This window comes from Mya arenaria, chromosome 7 (assembly GCF_026914265.1).
Source record: "Mya arenaria isolate MELC-2E11 chromosome 7, ASM2691426v1".
Taxonomy (NCBI): Eukaryota; Metazoa; Mollusca; class Bivalvia; order Myida; family Myidae; genus Mya; species Mya arenaria.
Genome location: NC_069128.1, coordinates 4336953 through 4342952, shown reverse-complemented (window position 1 = coordinate 4342952; position 6000 = coordinate 4336953).

Sequence of the window (6000 nt, the reverse complement as noted above, 5' to 3'; positions counted from 1 at the left end):
TGGACTTGAAAAAATGCAACAAAGTGGTTTCACGTCCAATTTAAGTTGAAATTAATAGCAAAATACGAAATACAATAGCTTTATGTTGAGTGTAGATTTTGTCATTTCTTAAGCATATTTGTTATCAGCAGGATTACATGGGGTTGTCAAAAGTATTGCGCGATCAGACCTAGGCCATTTGTTGGCCAGATTCCATAATGTATGTCCTGGCAGTACTCTTACATATCGTTGAACAAACAACAAGGGATGATTCAAAATTACTTAGACTTCATTAAACTTGCACATATACTTCTATTAAGCACTTAAATGGCATATGCATATCAATTTGTGAATAAAATGAACTGAGCAAATTTCAGACTTCTACAAACACCCATTTAAAAGTTTTATGTACTTAAATACAGTCATAGTAAAAGGTCCAAAGCATGTTGATTTCAAAGTATATACTTACGTACAAGTATAAGTATTAAGAGCATTTCTGCTTACTTCCTCGTGCAATACAATCCATACATTTGAAACGTGTGTCAATTGAAACGGTACAATGTTGTTTGTATCGAAGGATTATCTTGGGGAAACCCAAATGTTTATAATTCTTGGCTTCAAGGTGGGTTTTTCTGTAAGAGTTTACGTAATGTTGGATCATCCCTCGTACAACCCCACAATGCCTGCAAAGCACAATCCTATTATGACACTTGAGCATACATCGCCATTGTTTATGCAACAGTCACGACACTTTTTGTAATTGTCTGCCTACGCATAGTCATATATCAAGAATACAATGTTACACCACGTTTCACATTAAATATAACAGAACCCCCCCAGACTATAATTATGAACAAACAAAGAAAAAGTGTAATGTGAGTGTCACAAATAACCGCATTCATACAGTACATGGGAATTTACTCCTCATGCTCAATATAAAACCAGGACTTTAAAACATTTTTCCTAGATTTCTATGCATTCGATTCATTCAATACAGATAACACATAACCACATGCAAAACTTTTTAATGTGTTTTTTTTCCTGTATCAGACATTTTTCGAAGAAGCAACAATTGTTTCTTTTTTTTTTCCTACAACTTCTATACTGCCCTTTTTATAACATATAAAGGTTTAATATGTGGCAAAGGGTTTTGCACATCACGCACGGAGAGTATTTAAACAAATGGAACTGCATTTGTTTAGATGTTCAGTTACAATGCAGATCTTAAGCTTGTTAGGCTGAATTATGTCCTTCTTATATGTCTTCTAAAATTTGTGTTCATTCTTCCATAGTTCGGAATACCAGGGCACTACGCAACGTGCTGTTGAAAATGGTACGCATTGAATGTATGCGTCATTTTATTTAAAACTAATTATATTCTAACATACTGACCAACATTTTATCTATATAAACCAGGAAATTTCGTAGAACTTAATGTGAACATGATTTTGAAGCAGTTTATATCATTATCATACATTTGTCAATATGTGTACTGTGTAATGTAGTAAGCCCTTCAGCCATTAATATTTACACCTCAACTTCCATTCCTTAAAGGAATGACGTCACCATTACGTCATATGTACTTTCGTTGTGTGGAAAATTCTCGATAAAAAAAAAATGTTCTTATGATTGATAGACATGTTTTCACATGCTCAATACACTGTAAATCAAAACTATCATTATTCCTGAAACTTTTATACCTTAAGTATCTATTCTTGCTTGATTTATCATTTAGAGTAGAGATTAAAGCATAAACCGCTGCCCTATAGTTGAAAGGTCATTTTGGAAGATCTGTCATGGCGGACGGTGCAAATTTTAGAGTTTGTTTTTCAAGTGGAGTGATTTTTCTTAGGAATAACTTGACCCCCCTTTTTTATTGGCTTAAAAGATAATTTAAAGCTTGTACTTTAAGAATATATGTGGTTATCATAGCCTGCATTCGCTCGAAATGCCTTTAAATGTTGTCTGAAAATTATAATTTTACATTGAATTATATAGGGAATAACAATGGTGGTGTGTAACCTAAATGAACTGCCTTTCGGCAATTGCGTTTATCAATCGATGAACGCAACTTCTTCGGATATGTTCGGATCGCAATTCATTGCATAACAATATACATGAAAACTATTGATCTTGTTACCGTTTGTATTGTGTCAGCAGGTCCGTAAAATATAAATCAACATTTCAGAAAGTGTTAATTTATTATATTTTAAATGTATTGTTGCCATAAGTGTTTCGTTTTTACATTTAAAAGTGATTTCAATTGGTCGATCTTTTCCCGCGTTATTGTGACGTCATTTGAATAAATGTTTCCGGTTACAGTCGGGTCGTTCTATTTACAGAATTGGTAAGAAAGGATTAGTGAAAGGTTTTCTTAAATGAAATGAAGTATTTTTTTAACAATTTTGAAATAATGAACTATTGGTGTAAATATAAGGAATGAATTGCGGGGTTGATGTCATTATCTGGGATATGAACGCAATCGGACGCCACATACTTTGACCAGCCCAATTGCGTTCATACCCCGATAATGACATCAACCCCGCAATTCATTCCTTAAATATTAAACTCCATTGCATTTTCAAGTGAAGAAAGAAGACGCATATTAAGTTGAATGATATGACTGGAGATTTATTCATTTGACCAACATTTGTAGACAAAGTAGGCCTATAAAGTATTAAAGATGGCGTTATTGACAATAAACACTTTTAAATGTAAAGCAACTTGCTTCCATTTCAAGTCAAAACAAATAAAATTGAAATTACGCTTGAACGTCGTTAAAATCTTGCAGATAGAGGTCCTGATTACCTCTTCCTATCTTATAGCTCCAATGAGTGTTTCTTTTATTAAATATATTCCATTCTCAAATTATATGCTTGCAAGGCATTCCATAATCAAAACGAGGCTTAGATGGGTCAGATATTAACAAAGATTCAGCCAAATGTCGTTTAAAACAAAAAGTGTCAGCGCTTTAAACATAAACAAAGAGCTAACAACACTGCTGTTTCGACTAGTAAGATTTGAAGAATGCTTTGTGTACCTGGAGCAAGTATTGCCGAGTTTCGTCACTGCGAGTGTATCTTTTGTGGTTCGTATCTTTTTTACTATAAAACATAATGTATTGTGCTATCATTTAGGTAAATACATTTGAGTTATTTGCTTAACATTTTGTGCCTCAAATCTACTTTTTTGCCGAATGCATCCGCGTTTTCAAATTTAATTGATTCAGACTTTTTTTCCAAAGCCTTTTTTGCCTTTCAACCGCTTGTTTATTCTGGATAACACATTCAGTCTATAAGTTTACCGCTAGCGGATAGTGTCTAAATAATAAAGATCGTTTACGTCAATAATTCAAAGGACGTATATAATTTTATTTTGTTTCTGTTTTATTGTCTTTCTATTAAAGCGGTAGACGTGTAAGGGCATACGGCTGTAATTTAACACTAATATGTAGGTACGGACAAGCATTAAACACATTTTCTTGCCCTGATTTCAGTAAAAGCTTTGTGTAGGTGTCACAATTTTGCGAGTTGGTACTCCGTTTACAGTGTATGTATTGCACTTCAACTAGGATAAAAACAAAACTTGTGATTTTGTCTTTGATGAGCTTATCTAGTATCATTCAAATTATATTTATGAAAGGAAAAAAAACGTTTTTTATTTGTTACAAATTAAAAGCTTTTCAGATCTTTGGTATGGAAGAAGCATTCATCTCCCATTATTCTCCAACATTCTTGCTTATTTTGTTTGTTTCGAAAAAAATATCCCCCTATTTTAAAAAAATATAAAAAACGAGCTTTATCTCACAAGATTCTGCTGGTGCTTACCCTAACCCTGGCCTCAAGTTTTGATTATGTCAATTATCGTTTTTCGGAATATTCCAGAATGTACATTTTTATGAGTTATGTGCGTTGTAAAAGGACAGACAAACATAATTATTAATGAACCCTACTTACAAATTGAAGTGTGCCTTTCTATATTGCTTCTTGTGTGTACATACGTAGAGGGTGACGGTTGGTCGGTTGAGATCGTGAAATGTCTCACTGACGCATTTCTTTATATATATCGATATTATATTCATATACAATACAATGTCTTGCATGACTTGGTCCTTTTATCTTAAAACAACATGGACTGTCTTGCATTGAAACAATGAAACAGGTGAACCCCGTATGTGTACTTTATACCAAAACACCGCTAAATGTTAATCAATGGTTCAATATCTGGTATGTTATCCATATGGTGCGAAAATCATTATCCTGCAGAAAATCGATAGGTCAATTCTTCTTTGAAGGTTTTGATAGCAATTGACTAATTGTTCAGAACTTCGTTCAAATTAGCAACGTTGTAAAGTGTGTCTTTGTTAGTTTTAAAAGGTGATTATTTTGTAACATACTAAATCTATAAAACACTCTATAACGGGGCGCTACTGGTGCTCTACCAACATTTACGACGTACTGTCGTTGTTGTCCCGTTTTTCGATCCTGCACCGCAACGGCAGAAATTTAGAGCATGTTTATTTTTTAACCATCGCCCTCCCTTGTTTTTTCGCCGATGTCTTGACAATGCCCTGACGAGGTACTACTGTTTTAGCGATATGATAACGTTGCACTGCCGTTCTAGTGTGTTACAGACACTTTACCGGGACATCGAAGCATACCAAGCTTCTCGTCAGCCAATAGGTAAGAAAACGTGACTCTTTAGAATCCTGTAAATCAATTAATAAAACATGCTTTTTACTTAATCTAGATTTTCAATAAAAATCATTGGCATAAATAAATTATTTTACCTGTTTGTTGATATATTCTCCATATATGTGTTAGTGTATCGCTCGATCTCGACCTTCGTTGCTTATTTTCGCCAGTGTTTGATAAAATTTCACACGCACTTTGCTTTTCATGATATCTATCTTATCTATCCAAAATGAGTATTATGAATTACCCTTGGAACCCTGGTTCCTCGTGATTTTTGTAGCACCGGGCTTGTGTCACATTTGCAAACATTTCCTTACAAATTTATAACTGCAGATTGAAATAAGGATTTTCTGTGGACAATGTTAAAATACGCTTACAAATACGAATACTGCTTTTTTTCTTTTTTGTTCCGCCATGTAATATTATGGTTCAGTACACACCGATTCGTACTACATATTAGATTAAAGCGCATGTTTAGGTGCACTTAACGTTAATTTGGTAATTAACAGGTTACATATAAACACATGCTGCTATTTGTTTCTTCAATCATCTTAATTGCTGTTGCATTTGCCATCTGTAATCGCTTAAACTGGTGGGGTGGCAGGGCAAAGTTACAGAACAACAAATAACGATGGTGTTTTAAATATTATGGCATACATACATAAACATAAATGATATGTTCATGTAACACTTCCCTCATTCTTTAAGTGACATTTGTATTGAAAACCACTATGCTAATATAGACGGTGTTGTATCAGTGTTTCTGGTTGTTGTTTTTGCCAACTAGTAAATCACAGCAGGGTCTGGCTACAATATTGTCCTGTCGCTTTACTTGAAATATTGGGATTTATTATTTATTACATAGTATGAATACGAAGACATGAGTTCGTTTTATGTACTACCTTTGACTATAATCGTTACAAAGACAAAGTCACTTAAAGTATAGTGAAGGTTTTCACTTACACGTGGAAAAAGCCACGGAAGGACTATCTACCACAGCAAATTCATTTTTGATGTTAGTGCTGTAGAACGCAAACTGCCTTAATATTAAAAAGATTTGCCATTAATGCATTAATCTTGTTTCAGATGAATTGCACAATACTGCAAGATACTTGTGTCCTTATCCATGACCATGGATGGGTTAGGCTGCTGAACTCTGTAGTTAACATTGCATTGCATGTAATCTTTATGTTCAAGTTTGACTGGCGGTATATTCGGACACAATATATGGAAACTATGGTTTGCATAAACATTGATTTATTTCCCACACTGTAAACCTAAGCAATCAACAGGTTAAGAAACGTATTCGTAGACTCTCTTTTTGCAA